Source organism: Lepidothrix coronata, unplaced genomic scaffold, assembly GCF_001604755.1.
Source record: "Lepidothrix coronata isolate B3197 unplaced genomic scaffold, Lepidothrix_coronata-1.0 Scaffold3, whole genome shotgun sequence".
NCBI classification, from domain to species: domain Eukaryota; kingdom Metazoa; phylum Chordata; class Aves; order Passeriformes; family Pipridae; genus Lepidothrix; species Lepidothrix coronata.
In genome coordinates, this window is record NW_016690183.1 from 3,190,591 (window position 1) to 3,214,481 (window position 23,891).

Below are 23,891 nucleotides of genomic sequence, written 5' to 3' on the forward strand. Positions count from 1 at the left end.
TACAGTCCAACGTAACATGAGAGAACTCAGAATATATGTATGAATGGGCATTCTTCTCTCTCTGTCACTTCCTTTTTGTCATTAAAAAATAGATATTATTCAAGAATGCTGTCAGAAAAGAAACATTCTTTCTTATACCTGGTTTAATATCTTTTTTAGTTTTTTTTCTTCAGCTGTATTAGCAGAAAAATATCAAGAACATTTTCTATAACATTCTGCAAACTTGCTCAATACTTTTAGAAAGCTCTCTTTCTTTTAAGTGATTTTATCATAATAATAGTATATCAACATAATTACTGTCGATTATTCAATTTGGCTAAAATGTAATTTCAACAACTGAGCAAATTCAAGACAAAAAATCTACTAAATTTTATTTGTATTGATATATGGCTATTTTATTCAAGATATTATGAATCTTCACTTGCTCATCAGTCATCCCTATTCAGCTAGGAGTCAGAATTTGCAGATTTTTCATGTATTATATTTTCACTGTTTTTTTTAGCGTATAGGACACTTAAAGATTAAATATCAACTAAAAAAATACATAAATTATGAACTTTTTAAAAGCACCACTGAATGTAGTTTATTAAAGAAATTAAAAAATCATGTGACATATTTTCTTTTTTAATGTCTGGGAGAAGAAGGACGAAAAACTACTTGAAGCTAATTGTCCAGACCAAGAACTATACTTAGGTGTTGCCAAGATTCGTTACAGCCAATATACTGAGTACGAAGTACAAATTCGGAAGCCCAACTTAGATCTTAAGTCCTAATATTCTCTCTCTGATTCAAGTTAAAGCCACTCGGTATCTCCTTGGAGGCAGTTGTTAAAAGCTATGAACTAGCCATCTACACCCAATCTGATGGAGTGGCAGAGGTGTAATAACTGAGGATACCCAATTCACTCCCCTCATTCACTCACATACTCGCTTACTTGCTCTTAGTGTCTCCCTTCTCCAAAAAGACAAAATACAAATTGCATAAGCAACCTTGGAAACTCTATTTCACATACATAAAGAGCAGAATCTATCTCCCAGTATATAAAAGGGCCTTATAGGAAAGACAGGAAAACACTTTGTATCAAGGCCTGTAGTGACAGGACATAGCAGACTAGTTTTAAATTAAAAGAAAGTGAATTTAGATAGAACATAAAGAGCAATCTTTTTTATGATATATTGGTGAGACACTGGAAAAAGCCGTCCAGAGAAACTATGGATATGTCACCACTGGAAGTGTTCAGGGTCAGGTTCGAAGCAGCTTTAAGCAACCTGGTCTAGTGAAAGATGCCCTTGCCTCTAGTAAGGGGGTTGGGCTGGATTATCTTTGAAGGTCCCTTCCAACCCAAACCATTCTGTGATTCGTTACCACCTGAATGACTTAACTGCAGGGCTCCAAGATATCTTTTGCATGACAATTGCAAGTAGACTAAGAAAACATAAAGTCTTCTGGTATTGCTTTCGAAGGAGTGGAAAATTTACCAGCTGCTTAGAACAGGCGTTCTGTAGAAGAATTTAATCTTTTTTTCCTATTTTTTACTCTAACCAAACATATATGATCAAAAACTCATGCAGCATTTACCTCCTGCAACTGCATTTTTAAATCGTAGTGAATAAAGCTGTCATATTTGATGATCCCAGGGTTAATATGACTTAAGAGACTGAGAACACTGTTGCCTTATTGGACCCTCAGAAAATCTGAGCGGAAAATTCTGTCTCCTCCAAGGTCTTAAACACAATGTGTATGTTCCTTCCTGCCCAGGTACCAGTCCTGCATACATCCAGAGATAGGACTGTAGGCCAACCAAGCACTTTAACAGGAAAATCTCATGTGCCTATGGACATCAAAGTGCCTAGCTTCTGCAGGAGGCTTAAATAGAACATTAAACCAATGTTAAATTATGAACATGAACACCAACATTAAATTACAACTCAGATTCAAATTATGGGCAAGTTTTGAACCATTTGAACCCTGAACAGATTTGAACCCTGAGAACCAAATTCTTCTTATTGATCATTTGCTATTTTATTTCTATGTCTAAGGCTGATGGATAAGGCAACACTTTCTTTTTCTTCTTAGCAGACTATTCATTTCATTCTGTATGTTTCTCATCTCCTGACTGCACTCCTCCATTCCTCTCTCTAAAAAAAAACAAATGCTACTGATTTCCTAACTAACTCTTCAAAAATATTGTTAAGAAAATTCTAACCTCTGGACTAGTTAAAATATGCCAACAACTCTTCATAAAGATTGCATTAACTTACTTTTAACTAGCTGTTAAACTTCAAAAATTATTTATAAAACCTGTGTATAAATTGATGAAATAGAAAAGAAACAGGAAGCCCCACAAATTCATAAAGACAATTTTTAAAGTTCTGTAACTTTAAAATAAGCACATAAGGTGCTTATTTTATATAAGAAATAAAACTGGTCAGTAAAGAGAATTAGTGGTATAAATTTAACTTCTAATCGTCCTGAAGACCAAAACTTTTTAATTAAAAAAAGTATGTAATTAACAGATTAAAACTGTATTAAACTAAAATTATGCTAACATAACTTTGTAGTAGACAGCTATCCCTTTCACCTAAATTACCTTGTCAGCTAGATCCTTCCTTTTCCCCACCCTTAGTTCTGCCTCTAAACATTCCATAATACATCCAGTACAATTCCAAAATATTCTTCCCCTGCATGCCACAATGTGTTCCACACCTCCTTTGAGTCTGCAATTCGGATTTCCACCTGCCTTTGTGCCTCTTTGTGTCTACAGGTTTGAGACCTGGGAGCTGTGGGAACAGGGTATTACTTAGATGCCTATCAGCTTGGCATTGTCCCTCTGTGCTCCTCTGAGGTATGCAGATATGCTCCTATCACTTAACCTGTTAATCACCTCCTATGGTGAGATTCCGCACCTAGACTTCTAACCAAAGATAACCTTGACTTCTAGTTTTGTTGTTGCACAGTTTCTATGAGTTATTTTCTTTGAGAATAACAAAGCCTTTTTACTACCCTTAATGAACAAATTTCTTACAAACCAAAAAACCTCTCTACCAATGCCTCCCTGGAAAAGAATGTCACTTCTTAATTTACATATATGAGTTGTATTATCACTCTATTTATGCACTTCTCTCCCAGCTCTTTCTGTTATCAAATTATTTCTAGATGTCAGAGCCATAAGTGTTTTGTTTGAAATACTACCTGGTGAAACGTGACTTGCAGGCAATAAGATTTTTACAGTCTCTCATCATCACTAACTACATTCACCTCATTTCTCCTGAATGCTCATGTTAATTTTTTCCCTCTCACAAAGGACATCATGACAAGTTGAGCTTTGCTGAGGGTTTTTCCCCTGGAAGTACTCCAGCTTCCACCATGGGGATTCTCCATCCTTACTGGCCATACATGTCCATTTATACAGAAATTCAACACTAGCAACCTCTACTGGGTTTCCTAGCTGATACAATGTTCATGTGTAACCTTATTCAAGCTAAATATGTCCCAGACTCAATACAGGATGATAGGGCACCTTGTGCCCTACACTACCTCTATCTTATATACTGACAAGCATCTGCAATAAATAATAGTTTTACTCTTCCTGTATGCATATCCACGTGCAGGCGAGACTGACTTAATTTGTTGTACAGAGAGGAGGTTAGTGAAAAATAAAAATGCTTGCTCAATAGAACAGTAGATTTTGTTTCCTCTCCTAAATCTAAAACTATGTTAAATGAACTAAACCTTTGTTAGTGTGTAAATCTCAAATCTTCGTTAAACTTTTTTGTTCTCTGTCATTATTGTTTCTACCATTGCCTCCAGCCAATTTTTTAAAATTTGTTTAATAGGAAAGTCTATTTGGAAAGCCTACTGAAACAACATGAACAATTAAGTTTTTTTCATGCATTACAAAGCAAACATTGCAAGCACTGTTGACCCTCACCATAAGTATGGTAACAATACCATCCAACAAAGCTGAGAGCTTAGGTAAAGCAGAATGACATCACTGAGACAGAAAGCAGTGAGGGACAAGTAAAATAGACATGTTCCTAAAGGCTAATTACCCATTGAAAGGGCTTGAGAAAATACAGCTAGGAAGAAATGCTGAGCAGTCTGGTTTATGCATTCAGCTTCTTTTCATCAACCTTTATATAGAAGAGAAAAAAAAAAGAGCTACTTAAGGAGGAGGGGTTGCATTCAATTTTAGATCCATTAAAAGTTAAGAGTGACTGTTGACTAAGGCTTAACCACAGAAGATGATACAGGGAATAGAGTGAGACATTGTCTTCAGTGAGTATAAACTTCTGTGGACTTTGAGCATCAGATTCAGTTTTCCTTCAGAAGGAAAGAACTATGGAAACATTCTGTGAAGCTTACAGTTCTATCCTCCATGCAGTAAGGCCCAAGGAGACACTTTAAAGGTGCTTCTACTTGGTGGAAATTGGCAGAAAACAGACCTGTGAATACTTTTGTAAAAGGGAAAGAAGCTGTAAAAAGTCCGTTGCAATTTTAACCCAGAAAATCCCACTGCTTTTGATTAGCTCTAGCTTTCTACAGCTTAAGCTGGTTTTTCCATTGCTCATTTCTCTCCTTCCACAGTAGCCCACACCTTTGGAAGAGCTGGCTTTCAGCAGATCAATGTGATCTATAGCAGGAGCTTGAAGAATTTGAATGAAATCTGCAAAACCCTAATTCTGTTTGCATGCATCATTTCTAAAGTCACGGTAAAATTTGTTATCAGATACAGTATGTTTTTCCAACACTGGGAGATAAGGTTTTTTTAGTTAGTTTTATAAGATACTACTCCAGAAAAAGGCCCTGAAACCGTTATAGTTAAGTTTATGTATACCTGCAAGAAGTTATAAAACATGAAAACCACAGAAGCACATAAAGTGATCTTGGAATGAACAAGGAAAAAGACATTAAGGACAGAGTTGAGAAACAAACATTTTGATTTCCTGCAAATGGCTAAATCTGCAGGAAATCAAAACAGTGTATTAAAAATCAGACTAAATTAACCCAAACTGAAAGGAAGAAAGAGCCTTCTAATTATGTTAACAAGGAGATTAAAAGAAGTTAAAATGAATCTTAGGAGCAAGAACACTATTTTTAAATATCTAATAGGGAATTAAACTTACAGTTTCTAAAAATATATTAAATTTCTTGATTAGTCACCTAATCATTATGGAAAAGTTTCCAATCATAAGAAACGAGATAAAAACATAGAAAGACACCCAAGCCCCTGTAGTTTATTCTCAGCATGGCACTGCTCATTACAGTCCATACCATTAACTTGATAACAAATCCACAAGCCTACCTATGGTCATCTGACTGCTGATTTTGGATTTGTTAGTTTTGGCATCTTCACATCTCATACTGATGTGTGATATTCACAAACTTGAAGGCCCCCTCTCCACAAAAAGCCAAAGGGAGTTGTTAAAAGGAGGCAAACTTGGCACTCAGATGTATTTTTGTCACAGTCTTGCTGAGCAGTGATAATGGCAGCTTTGGTGGTGGCTGCACCAAGGGACATGACAGCATTTGTGTGCACTGCCATGCAGCTCTGGATTTGATCTTCCCTTTCCCTCCTGAAATCATGAACTCCCTAAGCCAACGTGACCTTCAGGGCACACATATAAACATTTTAGAGGCAAAGGAAAGCTAAGCTTCTGGAACTTATCACTCAGAGGGAAATATTTCTTCAGCTTAAGACAGAGTATTGTCTAGACCTTTTGTTTTAATCAAACTAACTTCTAGACCAGGTTTAATTACTGTTTTTATGAGACAGGAATTCATATTATTCCTTCAATCTTTAAAAAGTCTGCTGCAATATAAGCAGAAGAGTTACCAAACAAAGATAAAAGAGATTTCTAGTATAATGAACCCAAGGTAACAAATTTTTGAAGAGTTGAGATATGTAATCCTTGGATAATAACAAAGGAAAAATTTTTGAAGAGGAGTGTATAGCAGGAATTGTGAAGTTCAAAACCATTAATGTTGGTTGGTTTCAAGTTAGTCCATCATTGTTTTGAACATGAAATAAATTATTGTTGTGATTTAGAATGAAATCTATTGAATTTCAACTCAGTGCTGGATTTATTCCAGAAAGAAGTGCACATAAAACATATAACATGTAAAGATCCACAGAAGGACAACACATAAAAACACAAAATGTTTTAAGATTTGTGGGATGGTGTATATCATAGAGATATACACCAGCTACTACATCAGCTCTTTATTGATTTTGAAACATGGCAGGGAAAGTTGTTCAGATACACCAGCCTCTCTTTTACATTGAAATGCTACAAAAGAAGAACATAACCACCTATGACAGAATTCATATTTCAAAACCAAGTACCTTGTAAATATGTATAAAATGTATACCTTGTAATAGTACTAGTAGTAGTACTTTTGAAGGACCATGAGACTTAGAAGTGCATTTTAAAATAAAAAAAAATTACTATGAAGAAACAGACAACTGTTATTATTTAATTTATCTGAAATAGAAGAGTACCATAGAGTCCTCAGAAATTTTTGTGAACAATATTTAGTTGATATCCTTTCATGAACGTGAAAAGATATGGGTCATGATTTTAAATGGTAGAACTTATTCAGCTGCAAGAGTTAAGCTACAAGACTTTTAACTATTGTGTTCAAGCAACTTACAACTGGATAAGTTGCAAATTATTAAGCCTAAATGATTAAGACCTTTGTTGCAGAAAAGTGCTGCCCTACCACCATGGCCCCTTCTCCAGTCACATCCCGTTCTTTCTCACAGTGTGTTATTACCAACAATACTTGGCTATTCACAGTTATCTCACTATTGGTGTTTGAGATATACACATTAGACCCTTATCTTCTAGGCTTCTACAACATATGTGTGCATGCCCACATACACATGTATTTTAGCCATTTATATTTCAGGGACTTGGAGATGACCGCTTAGTCAATGTAAGTAAAAGGTCTAACAAAGCAGCAGTACAGAGGAATCACTAAAAGGCTCTTCAAAAATGTCCCTCTACTAGAGTTAATATCCTGGCTGTGGAAAAGAAGCAAAATGCACTTTGAAAAGTTTATTCTTTACCTATGAAATTAACATGTACATAGAAGAATTTCTAGGTAAAAATAAATGCATGTGTATAATTGAGTGTATACATGGATATACACATGCAAACACATGTGCTGGCTTGTATCTCTTCCAAGTCACCATTGCCAGTACTCATGATTGTATCTAATTATATTCCTGTCTGAAGAGTTATAAATGGGGAAAATAGTCTGAAGAGAATGAGCTTCTTGTTCTCATGTATGCTTTCTCTCTACTTATACTCACACTTTTCTATTACTCCCTTTGCCTCTGTAATCAGCATTGAGCATTCTCAGACAAGAATGGGGTAGCACTGTAACCAGTTATAACATCTGTCACATTTGGCTGCTAAAGAACCACTAGATTTGACAGCAAAAACTATTCTAAGACCCCTGTCTCAGCCAAGGCCAGAGTATTCTGTTAAGATCCGGTTATTAAAATTATTAGAAATGCCTCTGCCCTAATTAAGGTACAAATGAGACCAAATGACAAAGCCAATATTATGGGTTTTATTTAATGATAAATGTGAGACAGAGAAAGAGAGAGAGAAAGAAACAGGGAAAAGGAAGCAGGGGGGTAGAAGAAAGAAAGTGACGGATTAAAATAGAAAAAGTATCACCACTCCATGTAACCCAGTGGCATCCTGTTGGTCCAGTTCTTCTGGTCTTCTTGGTGGTGACGGTTTCCCCAAAAAACACAGAGACCAATGGATTAATATATGCTCAGGAGATGCCAGGCACCTCCCCTTGGGGGTGAAAATTTGCAGTCTCTTGTAACAGCTTTGTTGCCTCACTTGGATCACATGCAGTCTTCTAGTGGTGGAAGGCCTCAGGAATTAATTACGGGGGCACTTTGGGGGTCTTTGGTGTTTTATGACCCCCTCTCAGCTGCCTCCCATGTTAATGTCCTGTGTGTACATGGTCTTCTGGGGGGGCTGGGGAGGGCAGGCAGGGGGTTCCACCTTTGGTTTGGTGTGGAGAGATTTCACCATCACACACTCAAAACCCTTCTCCCCCACCACCCCCTGAACAGCTAGGGCTGATTCTTAATACAGATTCATTCTTCTTTCCTGAGCCTTATTTACTTCTCCTCAGACTTGAGATGATTAGACCATAGTTTTATCTCAAGTCCCCCGTCACAGTCCAAATTCCAGTCAGGAGACATTGGGAGGACACGGGTGCTTCAGTGGCCACAGACAGACTGTTGCTTCCTTGCAGTTTGACAAAAAGTCTTTCTACGATTTTGACAGTGTTTAAGATATTACCAACATTTCAGTCCATCACATCTTCCTGCTAGCACAGAGGAAATTTTGTGAGGACTTAGCCAAACTATTCTGTTAAGGTTTCAAGGACAGGCAAAATAAGATTGTTCCAAGATTAGTGCTTTGCCACTTTTAAGTGATTTCCAACAGAAACACAAAATTTGTATAGAAACCTGTAAGCAAATTTATCCTTTGTGCAGTTTAGCACAGGAATGTTATATTCTTACAACCTGTAGATGGTTTGAGTTAAGGTATTGAATAAAAATGATTTGCAGTGCCCTACAGCATTACTGCAACTAAAAGGAAGAAGATTACCCAGGGAAAACCATTTTTTACCAAGCAGAGGAAAAATTTAATCACAAAATATTCTGAGTTGGAAGGAACTCACAAGGATCATCCAATCCAACTCTTAAGTGAATGGCTCATACAGGGATTGAATTTACTGTTATATAGCACTATGCTCTAACCAACTGAGCTAATCTCAAGGTTAATCTCACTGAGATGCCCTGGGAAGGCCTGAAAGCAATACTGAATTTGTACCTATATGTTATTACCAACTTTACTGGCAAACAGTCTAAGGTACTGTCAATACTTTACTACCAGTAAAAAAAATTCTATCATTCTCCACAGCTTCATTATCTCCCCCAGAAGATGTCCCAGTTATAAACAAACATATTTGCATCTATCTGAAGCATAGAAAAGCATCCTGATATGATTTTTCTATTACAAAAGATGGTTGACCTCGATGTTTGGTTTAAATGGTTTGTTTGGGTGGGGTTTTTTTTCAGTAAAAGTATCATTGTAATTTGGGAGAAATTTTTTTAAAAGAAAATAAAATAGCAAAACAGAGAATATCAAGTCATTACCTCACAAGTTGGATTTCCTTTATGAGTGATTCACTGAGAAACCAAAGCCAATATGGCAAGAAGCCATGTGTTCTTTTGGGAAAAAGTTTAAATACAAGCTGTAACTGTTATATGAAATTTGCACTGTAACAAAAGAGACATTTTTTAAGTTATTTAATGAAAAGCATTTTGAAAGCACTAAGAAGAATAATAATGATGATAGAATAATATTTGTTCAAAGCTACAGTAAAACTTTTCACATAAGTTAATGTTAACAAAAGTAGGTTTCAAAAACAGATGCTTCAAATTGTGAGGATTAGGAAACCTCAGAGACATGGGTTTTAATGTTTTCTTTTCATCCTACTACTTCTAAAATAATGTAACATCCAATAAGAAGAAATGAAAGAGACTAGTTCTGAAATTTTAAATCTGATTTTTCCAGTGCATGTTATAATGGGGCCTACATAGAGTAATATAAGATGTTTCATCAAGTTGGTCATTTGATAGGTCACTATTTAAAGGTCACTAATCAAAGCTCCTGCTTGAAGAACTTCCTTAGTGAAAAAAAGGTTATTTGTAAGGTAAAATACTATGAATTTTTGTTCTGTTACTAAAACTTTTTAAATTACTCAGTTCAGATGCACACCTAAAACTTTCCAGAATATTCTGATCATCTGCTGCTGGTTTAACCATATTTTTGTTCCCTCAACCTGCTCAAAATGTCCTCAAAGGTTTTCCAAAGAGGATCCAGTACCAATTGCAACCTTCTTATGCTTGTACTAGTTGTGGTCATATACTACTATACTACTCTCTGCTACTCTTAGAGGGACTTCCTGAGAAAATGGGGTTAGTCTTGCAACACAATCACCAAGTTCTTCTCATGTTTTTCAGTACTTGAATGAAAATAGACAATGTTTGTAATACATGTCTATTAAACAGACCTTAGGTTTATATCACAGGCTATTGCTGACAAAGAATGAGCATATATCTTGGTATAAAAGAACTATGCACAATCTTGTAGACATACTATAGTTATATAGACAAATAATTCTTATGAATTATTTTTTCACTCAAAAATTATTTTCACTCATAAAACTCAAAAGTTACCAAAATTTTCTGCTAATGCACAAAAAGCTTGGATGTCTATTTACCCTCTCAGTTCTTGCAAAAGTACTTTATCAGAATGCCTTCATTCCTGCAGTTTTTGCAATACAAGTTTATCTCTACTACCACTGATTATAACAGCTGCTAAACAAATGTCAAAACACTAGTAATGACTAAGTAAGTAAAATTTTTATTTTTTAAGTACACTGATCACTAATATCTTAATTGTAATCTCAAGCTAAAAAAAAAGAAAGTGTAAAAAATACAGCTAGGTATAAAAAAATTTCTAAAAGCGTGAAATAAAGGCTACAAAATGTTCTTGGAAGCTGAATGCTCGTGCCACTTCCCTGACTTTATAGGACAAGCTAAATAATCAGTTTACTGACTTCTCATTCATCTCAAACACTACAGTTTGCACTAATCTGTGGAGAATGATATCTTTGGCTTTTTAGAATTCCACTATTTAGGACAAGCTAAATAATATTCAGTATTTATTTGATTCTAGCTGACTTGTTCTGTAACAAGTTTTTGTGAAAGAAAAGACACAAATCTGGTTGGATAGGTTGTATTTCTTTCTGTGCTGTCTGTTCACATGACCTAAGCCACAAATAGATTAATCTCTTTCATAAGAATTTTTAAATAATAAAACGTTTTACTCCTGTAAATACAAAAAATGTACTACCATCTGCAAAGACTTTTAAATTCTCTAACTTCTACATTTATTTTATAGGAATATATAATTCTTTAAATAAAATATTTGAAAGAAGTTCATAAGAAAAATATACTCATCACATGATTTAAGAACTAAAAAGGTAGAAAGAAAAAAACACAGGGATCTAATAATAATGTATCTTCCGTAGTGGTTATAGCACATTCAATTCAGATTCTCTTTCAATGGCCTACTGTTGGAAATTCAGTCCTATTTTCACGTAAGTCCATGACTAATCTTAAATTATCTTCAGATGCAAACAAGCCTGAGCCTACAGTAAAAACATTAATTTAAGAGAAAATAAAGTGAGATGGAAAATCTGTTTCCACAGATCATCTCCCACCAAAGAAGCCCTCTCCTCTTAGCAGATACAGATGCTGCTTTTAAAAGAGACGTATGGTCACATCAAACAAACATTCTAAATATAGTGTTAAAGGTCAAAAGAAACAGGAATGTATGACCATTATGTATTTGTGCTAATTTTTTTTGTTGTATTATTTTCTTCTTCGTGGAGAATATTCTAAGAAAAAGAGCAATGTTTCCTGTAATTTCTCTGGAAATGATATGTGCTGTCTTCAGTTGCACTGAACTTTGACATTTGCAGCTGCAGTGTTAAGGAAAAGGCAACAGTCACCCAGGCAAACACAAGTTTGTTGCCTTGGGAGTAACACCTTCTTAAAACAGCTGTTTTATAAACAACGACAATGCTAACCTCAAAAACTTGGTCTCTCACTTCAAGAAAAAATACACCCAAACACAGTGCAGCCTTTATTTCTTCCCAAAGACTTCAGTACTCTGTGCCATACCACATGCTAACCAATGCATTGTGCAGAGCATCAGTCTCCTGACATGAGCTTTGCTTCTTTCTTCATTCCTCCTCTAAAGAAGGCCTCATGTGACTTATGTATCTGTAACTAGTAGGAATGCAAATATTTTGAAAGGCTGAAATTAGATGCAAGCCTGGGTCATATCATCTGGACACGAATGTTCCCTTTACTCCAGGAACTGGGAGAAATTGGATGCAAGGCTTTGGGTTTGGCTTGTCTTAGAGTTAACGATAATATTCAGATCAGGAGATGAGTTTCCTCATAGCTCAGGTGTAATGACATTCAGAACTTTGGTTTACTTAAGAACTGCAAAGTAGGACAGACCAGAATATAACAGCTACAGCCTATCAAATTGACATTCCTAACCTCCTAGCAAAAAGCTTAAAAATTGTCACAAATTACATTTGAGAGTGCCTTCAGGTGGCAAAGCAAACTTGATGCTCCCCTATTCTAGTTGACCACTTTACTAGCCAGGCTGCCATAGGGAACTCCAAGCTTTTGGACTTGGAAACATGCTGCTACCATATTTTCATAAAGTCTGACCATGTGTGTTGGGATGACCACCACACCAAGGCTCTCTAAGCAGACTGACTAATCAATGAGGCTTGAATGCATGTAAGCATAAGATAAACACAATGCTCGTCAGGAATGCTGAAGGAACATTTCTAGCACAATCTCACATGCTTGAGGAGCTGTGAGATAAACAACAGTTTGTGAACATCAGAGTAAATGAAGGTGAACTTTAAATAAGTTTTTCAATTACTTTTTAATAGCAGTATAGTGCAGCCTCATCCATCATTATAGACCAGAGATTCTATGTGAGGCAGAAACATTGCAAAGTCCCACCCACATAAAAAAACATGTGAATTCTCTCATGTCAAATTAAGGGAGAGCTTCTAATGGAGCCTTTCCTTCAGAAAAGGAATTGCCTTCTGTTTTCACAAACACCCTGATTTGTTCATGCAGGGAACACGCAGGTACAGGAAGAAGAATACATCATGTACTTTGTTTCCACAGAAAAACAAACTAAAAACTGAGGTCCTAATGAAGATTAGATGTCTCCGGACTCAGACAGTACCAGAGTAGACCCATGCCATGAAACTTAACTCCAGATACAATTAAATACAAAGACTCCACTTCCTCAGAATTTCAGCAGTGAAAAATGGTGCTACAGTTAATAAAAGTGATGCTACTAGACCATCTGCTCCTAACAGATCTAAGAATTCCTTGATTAATTAATAGAAGCAAACCCACATTATTAAAAGGATTATAAACAGAAGGAAAATGTAAATCACCACAGAAAAGTAGAGATGTCAAGAAGCTTCCATTTGTACTCTGTGAAGCAAAACACACTACAACTCATCAGATGCATCCAAAAAACTCATTACAGGAAAAAAGAAAATAGATATTGGATTTCATCTGAATATTTTTTTAAATTTTTTTGTTTTCTCTAAAAGCTGTAAAATAAAATTATGTACTCTTTGTGTTCAAAGTAATTCCACAACATTGCAATTTCATTTATACATTTTCATAGAATATACATGAAAGTTAGATGATTATAAGTCCTGAGATTTTCTTAGTTGAATGAATAAAAATTTTCCTAATCATAAAAAAAAGCAGTATTGTTTTGTTGTCCTTTGCATGTGGATCCAGGCATGTGTTCAGCTTTACTACCTAGGATTAAAAAAATGTAGCTCATATTTTAAAAAGATGATTAATTACAATAGTAAAATTACCACAAATAATTTATATACATGACAATTCTTTGCAAATATCTAGGTATCAAAACCAAACCATTGACTAAATCATTATCTGCATTCCCCTAGATGCAGTCACAACTGTGACCTAGGCAAAGGCATTCTCAACATATTAAATGTCAGCAGCATCACATCTTCTTAACAAAGAACCTTATTACATTTATAGATTTATATGCAATCTACTCACATAGATGAATTAATAAAAGAAATTTTATTCCCTAAAAAAATAAACCCTTTCATTGATGTGCTCTTTCAGTCAAGGTTTGAAATTTTTTCTCATATGTCAATATGCTGTGACCAAAAAAAGAGCTAATATTCCAACATAGTTCTGTAGTAGACTTCCTATGTGATGCTGAGCCTTAAGCTAACATTTCTTAAAATTATATCTATTCCCTATCTGGAACCCAAAATAATCCAGCTACCACCGCACATCAAAATGTAATAGTTCAATCAACTAACCAAAATGGCTGGGATTTTCTTTTAACAATTGTCTTTTTTAGTACAAATTGTTTTTCACCAGATCTGAAGGAAGCAACAAGCTGAATGTGATACGGACTCACTTGGACTTCAGTAAAAAGAAGATTATGATTATCAAAAAGTCTAAACTGGAAAGAGTTTATTCTACACGGAGGCTTAGGTATTCTCCACCTTAGACAACATATTGTATTTTAGTATTGTTATACTGTGAAAAATTTTATACTCCATAGTCCAATAAACTATATCAGAGAATAAACAAAAAAAGACTGAGTTGTAAGCAGCAGTCTTGAACACAAATTGCAACCTCCAGCCCCCAACTTTTATTTTATTTCTTCATATTATCTTTCTTTCACTTTCTCTCTTGCTCAAGTGAAACTGTCTTTCACTTCAGAAATTTACAAAGCAAACAGTAATTTACAAAAAATCAATATGAGTACATAAAGCTGCTTAGTTTGGCCTTTCTAATGATAAGCACAAACCGCTTGATTCTGTTCACAGACATATGTATACCACTTCCATCCTTCTGGTCAAGCATTTGACAAAATCTGCATTTCTACAGTAAATGGCCTCTGGGGACAGAAGTTCATCAGGTTGTTACTCTGTGGGAAACAAACAAGACTCCTATGACACTGTAGAAACTTCAATAGGCTCTTTTACAGTATCTGAATGCAGGGGAAAAAAACAAACAATTTCACAATTCAATAACAGTAAACTGTCTGTTCTGCCTTAAAATTCTATCAAATATTGTCCCATGTACCCAACTGCAAACACTGTTTTGAGCTGAACAGAATCCCCCTTTCCCACTCAATAATATTAAGCATGTAAAGGTATTTTTGTGTAATCTAAACACAGTGACAAAAATTCACACGCAGTTTCTCATGTCCTAAACTATAATCCTAGGTCTGAAGTAAATCCACTTGGGACCCTTCTTTAAAGCCAAAAGCAGCTCTGTAAGGCAAATTTATAAAGCAGAGAAACATAAGCTTTTTGTTTGTAAACTTATCTACTTACATTTTACATTTATCTAAGCTGCTCCCGACTGCCTGCCAAAGACACTCAGCACTATTGTCATTCAGTGTCTTCTTCCTGTCTGTCAAAAAAAGCGCCTTCATTCTCAATACTGTGTTCAGTTTTGGGACCCTCACTACAAGAAAGACATTGAGGTGCTGAAGTGTGTTCAGAGAAGAGCAATGAAGCAGGTCTGGAGCACAAGTCTGATGAGGAGCAGCAGAGGAAGCTGGGGTTGTTTAGTCTGGAGAAAAGAAGGCTCAGGGGAGACCTTATTGCTTTCTACAAACTACCTGAAAGGAGGTGGTAGTGTGTTGGGGGTCAGTTTCTTCTCCCAGCTAAGAAGCAACAGTACAAGAAGGAACAGGCTCAAGTTGCACCAGAGAAGGTTTGGATTGGTTATTAGAAAAAAATTCTTCATTAAAAGGGTTATCAAGCATTGGAACAGGCTTCCCAGGGAAGTGGTTGAATTACCATCCCTGGAGGTATTTTGAAGACATGTTATGGCACTTGGGAACATGGTTTAGTGACTTGGCACTGTTAGGTTAATGGTTGGACTCAATGATCTTAAAGGTCTTTTCCAACCTAAACGATTCTATGATTCTATAAAACAGTGTAGTGACCTTCCATCTAGACAAGTCAAGACCTTGTGGCAGTGTCTAGCAGTTAAGATAAATAAATGGGTGGTGCCTATCTCTGCCAGGAAAAGTGAAACAGTATGGTGGAGTCCACGTTGTCTATTCCACCCACAAACATCACACTAACTGCTTTATGTGAATGTCAAGTTTAATTTTGGAGCAAAGAGGATTGATGATCTTTAAAAGACCATAAACACATCCATGACATCAATTCCCAAAGGAATTGAAAATATTAAAAAACCACGATGCAAACGCCACTACCTCTTTGTGAGACAACTCCTTGAGCTGTACAGGTCAGAGTACAACTTAAGCAATTAGTTCATATGCAGACAATCTGCTGTTGAAGTTTCATTTGTAGGACCAGTCTTGGCTTTACTGAGTTGTCTGAAGTGGTTTTACTTGAGGCCAAGGATTATAGATTGGGAGGTGAAAAACAGAGTTTCTGAGAGACATTCACTTCCTGACTTACTTCATCAAGTATTATGAGTAAACATAAACAAGGACTGTGATGCTTCAACCACAGCTAAGCCAAGGATTGTACTACCTCTTCAGCAGCCACAGTTGAACAAATAAAACATTTTCATCTCCTGTAAATGAAAAAACTCATCAGTCATACCCAAAAGGCACTCATTAGTCTCATGGCGGTTCGATATAGTATCAGTAGGTGAGAATGCCCACCTCATTTTCATCACTCAACATTTTCCACTCTTGTCTTTACTCTTCTTACAGAACAGTGTACGAAGCAGTTAAACTCTATTACTTTTCACAAATTTGCTGTTTTTCAGAGTCACATACAATATTAAAAGGATTAAAAGGACATACAGGCAATGAATTGATAGCAGCTGCAATCCTTACTCAGGCAGGATGATTGCTGATGACTAAATTGCAACAGCTGAAAATACCTTCCCACATGACAGCTGCATGGGAGACCTTAAGAAAGAGATTGACTGGTGTTTCACTATGTGATCTCTCATACCTTTTTATAGAAAAAAAGGAAGCAAAGATGCTCTTGGTGTTTGGGGTGACAAGAGAAATAAAGCGATCACTAGTTCAACTACAAAAGCTTCCTGTAGTAGAGACTGAACAGAGCATTAGAAATAGTTTGCTCTGGCACGTTTCCTCTCTCTCCATGGGTTTTGTGGCTTAGCTTCTGTGCAGACTTCACAGCAGTTTTTAGAGCAGTTGTTTAGTGCCAGCAAGTTTTCCATACTTGTCAGAATTTTTTCACTTTTGCTGTTCTGAAACGTTGTAATTTGAATACACCAAGCAAGGATTAAACTTACCTGAAGACTGTGTTTACAGGCCTCTCATATTGTCACTTGTTAACTACAAAACAGATTTTGAAGATTTAATATTCAATAACAACAAAAATAATTTGTGAAGTATTTTTTCAGGATAACCATCATCCACCAGCCCCATGAGAATGCTTCACTGTGGGGTTCAAAATCTGTAATTTACAACACTGTGATCATATTTCACCAAGTAGTCAAAGCTTTTAAATTATTCGTGTTATTTTTTTCTAATAGATATCAAAATGTAAACTTTAATTCCTCCATGAGTATCATGTTAGGATCATAATGACAATTCTGTCAGTGCGTGGCCAAGGAGCACCAGGACTGACCCATGAAGGGGCCTACTGTAGATCTCTGACTGTCTGAGTGTCTATGCCTTTACTAGCTGTACAGAATATTTCAGAGTCATTCCAGACTCTTTAGGAGCATTTCTTTAGGATGTGTGGTGTGGCCTGTTATAAGTCATTCTGTTTTACAGCTCACTCCAATATGTGTTTCTGTTTTGTTAATATGAAGCTACTAACGAGAAATCAAGTCACTTATTTTGGTTTTAAAATCACAATAATCACAGAATATCTGATATTTGAACACTTAGGAAGTAACCAAGAACCAGTAAATTCTCTGCACATTTTACATACATCACCAGAGTTCAAACCATATTTTTTGACTTACAAAGGCCTAAACCAGTGAATTAATTAATAGTTATCAGCTGAGAGAATTCATATGCTTTACCAATGGTTTCTGCAGAAGCCTCCAAGTAAAATGGGAACAGCACTCTTCCACTTAAATTTTCAGTGCATTAAAGGGGAACAAGAACCATGTTTTCATAATGCTTATGCAGCATCTAAGAGAGACAACTACAGTTCAATACAAGATATTAGTATACAAACAGATGTCTTAGTCTTAGAGTGCAAGTCCAACTTGCATGATCCAAGGATCATGCATTTGAATATCCTCCAAAATAATGAATAAGCCTTTCAAAACCATTCAACATGTCTGGCTGTTACTGCACTCTGTTCCAAATACCACAGCAAGTTCTAAGTCTAGGGTCTGGTCCAGAAAACCTACGGACCCTATATCTTTGAAGAAATACTTGAGGTAAAGCTGTCCCCACTATTTAACAGCTGAAACAGCAGGCCACTCCTTGGAGTCCAGACTCCTCCAGGCCACTAATTCAGGATGTCAGGGAGATAGTTACTATACACTATAGTGTATAGTAACTATAGTTACTACACACTATAGTGTGTTGAGCCTTGTTGACAGTTGAAATTAACTGCAAAAGAAAGGCCACCTTGTTCATCCCTCCAACTTCAGCTAGGGGGTGTTATGGTTTGAATTCTCAATCAAGTCTGGACTCTGATCCAGGCTTAAATTATAAAAGAGGACTGTGATCTGCCTTCTTGCTTTGCAGGCTATTGCCAACAGGTCGTGGACATATTAAGAGAGTGATTTAAATCATAATGAATAGAAAAAAGGAAGGACACCACAAATTAAAGGATGTGGAGGCAAGAGGACATACAGAATAAAATTATGAATGCTTAACTCGCAGTGCATGAGAATGAATGCAGAAAAGTCAGTGAACACTGAGTGAACATGCAGAATTAAGGCAGACAAAGAAGTATGATTCTAGGCTGACAAGCTGTGAAGAAAAATGAATGATGAAAGATGAAAAATGGCAAGCAGATAAATGGTACACAGTGACACAAGAAAGAAGGCTCTGAATACTGTGTTGACTGTCAGAGCCAGAGGCACGGGGGCTGTGGAGAAAGGAGCAAGGGTAGGGAAGAGAACTGAGCAGATATACCAAGGATGAAGATGACAATGGTATGTACTGAAAACATGCACTGAATTAGGACATTAGAAGCATGGTGATCTGCTCTCAACCTCTGTTTCAAACAAACAGCTTCTCGGAGTAAAGGACATAGAACCGAAAATGATTTCTGCATGTTTTCATCAAAACTGAAAATTTAACTATTGTCAAACATACAGCAATGTCAATGTGTTCTAACTGTTTGCAGAACCTGAAATTCTCGTAAAAATAATTCTAACAATGTAAAGATTTGTGGATTATACCATCTGATTTAGAAAGTTCTTTCTATTGCCTGTACATATAGAGAAAGATCTCTACCCTAGAAATAAAAAATAGTAGATTTAATAAAGGATATTATCGAACACTACCCTAAAGTATCTCTATGTGCCACAAGCAACTAAAGAATTCTACCTGTATTCTTTATAGTACTTGTATATCTAGTCTTGAAACTGCTTTGCAAAGCAAAAAATTCACTCTTCTTTTTTAACCCATGATCTACCTAAATGCCAGGGAGATTCTTATTTTTAATTTCACTTTTTTTTCATCATGGACAAAAAGGTGGATTGTGTTAAAATTCTGAAGACCATATCTGTCACTGTGACTGTCTGACTGTCACATTCATCATACAATACAGAAAAATAAATACTACTTGAAATTTTCTACTATTAAAAAAATTATACTTTACAAATTTCATTTTATGTAACTAAAATATAACCTTTGCAAAACATTTTTTTAATAAGAATCTACTAAGAAAGTAGTTTTTTGACCAATACAGTACATTTAGCATTAGACTTTAGAAATGCAGAAGTACACATATTTATTTATATATTATATTAAAAAAAAATTCTCTTCTGAAGTGGAAGCACTAGATGAAAATAATGCTAGCTCAGTTATTCAGAATCTAGTTACATTGTTGGTGTTCTCTTTACAGTATTTGTAATTATGGCTTTCACACTGACTTTTTTTCCCTCCAGTTTCAAATCTATGAGCACACCATAATGTTTTTTCATATTTCCTTTCACAACTGAAACTAGAGTGTCAGGATATTGTGTCACATGTGATACTTGCCTTGCCGCTGAGCAGCACTGCTCTCTATTGTGTACAGTTTGTACACATTGTAGTTGTTCTGTTTTGACATTGGTCAAAATTATTGAGGGCTTTCATTGTCTTGAGATTAACAGATGTAGAACATTTCTTGGATTTGAATACTGTAGTTATCAGACTAGCAATCAATGAAGTGCTTAATGCCTTCCAACAATGCATTCAATTCAATTGTGTTCTTTTAGTCCCAGAAATGCTGATATGTGAGACTGTCTGATTAATTTCAATAGAGCACAGACATATACCATCCATAGGAGCACTGAAGCAGCTAAACTAATTCTTATAATCTGATTAGATTTTGCTTGCACTGATATCTGCCTTAATTTATGAAATTACCCTGAACTCTAGAGAACATATTAAGATTGCTACTATACATGAACACATTTAATGCATTTCAATCTTACTATAATTCATAGTCATAATGAATAATCACAGTCACCTCTACTCACATCAGCTCTAAGAATACATGGCAGCAAGGATCCATGGAGCATTTAAACACTTCTGTTAACTAGCAGAGGGCTATATTGTCACTGATTATTGGACCACAGGTTGGGTTTGATTTGTTGAGTTGTTTGTTGGGTTTCTTTTTTTTTTTGGGGTGGGGTAACTTTTCAGAACAGAAGCCAAACTTCACTGTTCAGATCTAGCTAGGAGAGTTTTAAAACCTTGAATGTGAAGCTTTATCACAGTCATCTCCAAGAAAAATCTTTCTTTCTACTGTATCCATTGCATTTATCTGGGTGTAAGAGAATTGAATTAATATTTCTACTAGTAACTCTTATTTAAGCTGCCATTGAAACAGGAGTTAAGAGTTGAAATGCTTGTGGCATTTAATAATTTGAATTTACTCTAGAGATTCTACTTACATCTGGGCTCTCTGATTAGTGTTGCATACTAAACTCTCAGGCATTCCCATGACGCCAGGCTCTAGACAGAAGCAAAGGCTGCATAGCAAGATTTTGGGAAATCCCTCTTGTGGGAAAAAAAGCAGCTGCCTGTTCAGCATAGACCAGGTAAAACTCAAACTACAACTTTTAAGATATCAACATGGCAGGCAAGCTAGACCAGCTTGGGAGTGAAGTGCAGATGACTTAGGATAAAAGCTTAAGGAATTCAATTTCATCTGATTAACAGCTAGCAGATGTACACAGATTTCATACACTACAAGTCTGTTCACAAGTTCATTTCTTATTGTTACTCTTTTAACAATGTTCCCTTTTGTGATACAATAATTAAAGTGTTCATATTTGTACCACGTTGCAAGGATGGTATGCCTCATTTCCAGTGAATCTCCCATGTCTTGCTTTGGTATGCTGTACTCCTAACTGAATCCAAACTTTACCTACAAATCTTTCCTTCCAGACCCTAACCTTACTTCTAAAGAAAAATCTTTTCTTTGTAGAAGACTTGAAGCTAGACTCCAGGAAAGTACCCAGAGAATCAATGAAAATGCTAAATCAAATTCATGGTAGGATTAGACCAATATCAGCATAGTCTAGCTTAACGAATGAAAACTTCTATTTATTCAAGATTAGCATACTCTGTTTGCACAAGAGTCTCAGAATACGATATTTAACATTTTTTGGTTCTCTTATTTGCATTTGCCATTTTTCATTAAAAAAATATAGAGGTTTCATCAAAAAAAGCTCAAAAGCTTTTCAACTGAACATGGAAAATGTGATTCTATACATTTCAATGCAATCATTTGTGTTCACAACTTCAACACTCAAACACAGAATAACTGATTTGGGAGCTAAGCTTAGGTTTAGGTAAATTTTAGGTAGGCAGTCATGTATACGAAAAATCCTAGACTGCACTGGGTTTCAGTACAGTCAAGCAAAGCTCAGAATTAATTTAAATGCTTTAGTATGGAAACTGGTTTCTTACACTGTGGAAATAAAGGGGAAGCAAGTAGGAGAAAGCACTCTTCAAAGAATGGTTGATCAAAGGAAATTATTTATTTATAAAGATTAAATTTTTATTTAGAAAATAAATAAATATATATAGAGAGGATTGGTTAGAAATGCGAGGACATATGAACATGGCTAAGGCTATGGATGAGCTGCTAAAGTACAGGACGCAGTCTGACTAGGCCCATGAGAAAGTTAAGATAGCAGGGCCTGAGAAAGCAGCATCGTCCTTGGGTATTCTAAATTGGGCTCAAAAACAGGAGCTAGGCATTTGCAAAACAGAGACACTTAACGAGCCACCTGTGTAAACAATGGAAAGCAGTTGAGATGATATCACCACCTAACTGGGCACCAATAATGAGCCTAATTTCTGTAATATTCATGAACCTATTATGGAGTGTATATTAAGCTGTTGTCAATCTTCAATAAACGAAGTTCCTGGATTCTCACATTGAGGTGTCTAGAGCTTTCCGTCGCGACATATATATATATGTTTCTCTTACTACACATAATAGGATATACTTATTAAGGATGCTGAATACAATAAAATTAAAGAGAGACATATTTTCCATTAACAAAAGCATAGCTAAACACAAAATGCTCAGAACTTCTCAGAGACAGGGAGTTAAGAAGAGAAATTCTATCAGAAATGTTCACTATGTAAAGTGGTCATAATTTTTACCTGTATTCCTTTTTAGTCAGGTTTGCCTATTTTTGTGTTTGCTAGGAAAGGAAAGAAAATCATGTTTTAATGGAGAGGGAGGAAAAAATCAAACCATAAATTTTGGATACTGGACCTGAAAGCGAGGATTTGTTTTGCACCCAAAATTAGGATGTTGTATGTATTATTGCACATCTCGGTATAAGGGTTACAGGAAGCCCAGCAAGTGAATAAGTATAGTCCCTATAGCAATTTCCAATGTCACTCTGTGTGATGAAACAAGAAGGGTTTTGCTGGATGGGTTAAAACAAATATCTGAGTATCTGCAGTGAAGAAAATCAATGTACATAGAATCTCTAGGTCCTAAAAGCAGAAAAAAAATTCATACAGCATTTTTCATTCTGTTCTTCTTCTGGAAATCACTGAAGTACATTACAAAAAAATTTCAAAGCCCTGGAAAGCTGTCTACACACTGAGAAAATAAGTATGCACAAATCCCATAAAACAGCATATAAAACCAGACTCTTCTTCCTGCTTATTAATGACTGTTTAATCAGGTTAAACAAAATGAATAAATATTCCCATTGACTCCCTCAGGAACTGAGGTAAAGAACAATTCACCTCTCTTAGGAACATCCACAATAAAAATTGTTTCAATCTGACAATAAGTAGCACACAGACCACTCCACTTTTATAGAGATTTATTTAAGATAATGTATTAGACTACTTCATAATGCTTTGTAGTGCAGAATAAAAGTATGGTTCAGCTTTTGTTATAGACACTGCCAATATTCTCTTACCCCCAATATGAGTCAAAACATGAACTGGAAAACATATTTCTTCTATTATTGACCCTGAGATTAGCTCAGTTGGTTAGAGCACGGTGCTAATGACAACAAGATTGTGGATTTGATCCCTATATGGCCCATTCACTTAAGAGCTGGACTCAGAGATCCTTGTGGGTCCCTTCCAACTCAGAATATTTTGTGATTACCATTGTTGTACCTGCTAGATATGTGCATTAGCACTGTTCCCTTCAACTCCAGTTAGCAAAGAGAATATTTTTACCAATGCACTATAAAAATAGAGAAGTAAAGACATGGTAAATGGTCTTCACCATGGAAAAATGACTGACTGATTTTTTCCAATTTTTCTCTTGGCACAGTTCATTTTTTTTGTTAAACTCATCTGCCACTTTCATTTATTTACTATGTAATTAAGCAAGTCCCTGTTCCACATGTGATCTAAGGTGGATTTCATGGAAATGAATTCTTCCTGATGATAAAAAGTCATACTGATTACTCTCTTTTAATTGGCATTCACACACACACAAACAAAACTACCATGACGCAAGAAATGCCAGAATTAAGAAAGTAAATTTCTACGGAAATTTAAAATTTACAAAGCATGTAGTGGGTT

General features: G+C 35.7%; 1 long non-coding RNA gene across 1 annotated transcript; it reads left to right on the top strand.

The window, feature by feature from the left end:
* On the top strand, window positions 1–21,991 carry LOC108499952. The gene is made up of 3 exons (XR_001875714.1): window positions 1–11; window positions 18,038–18,043; window positions 21,913–21,991. It is a non-coding gene; the product is annotated as an uncharacterized LOC108499952 (long non-coding RNA).
* The last annotated feature ends 1,900 nt before the right edge of the window (window positions 21,992–23,891 follow it).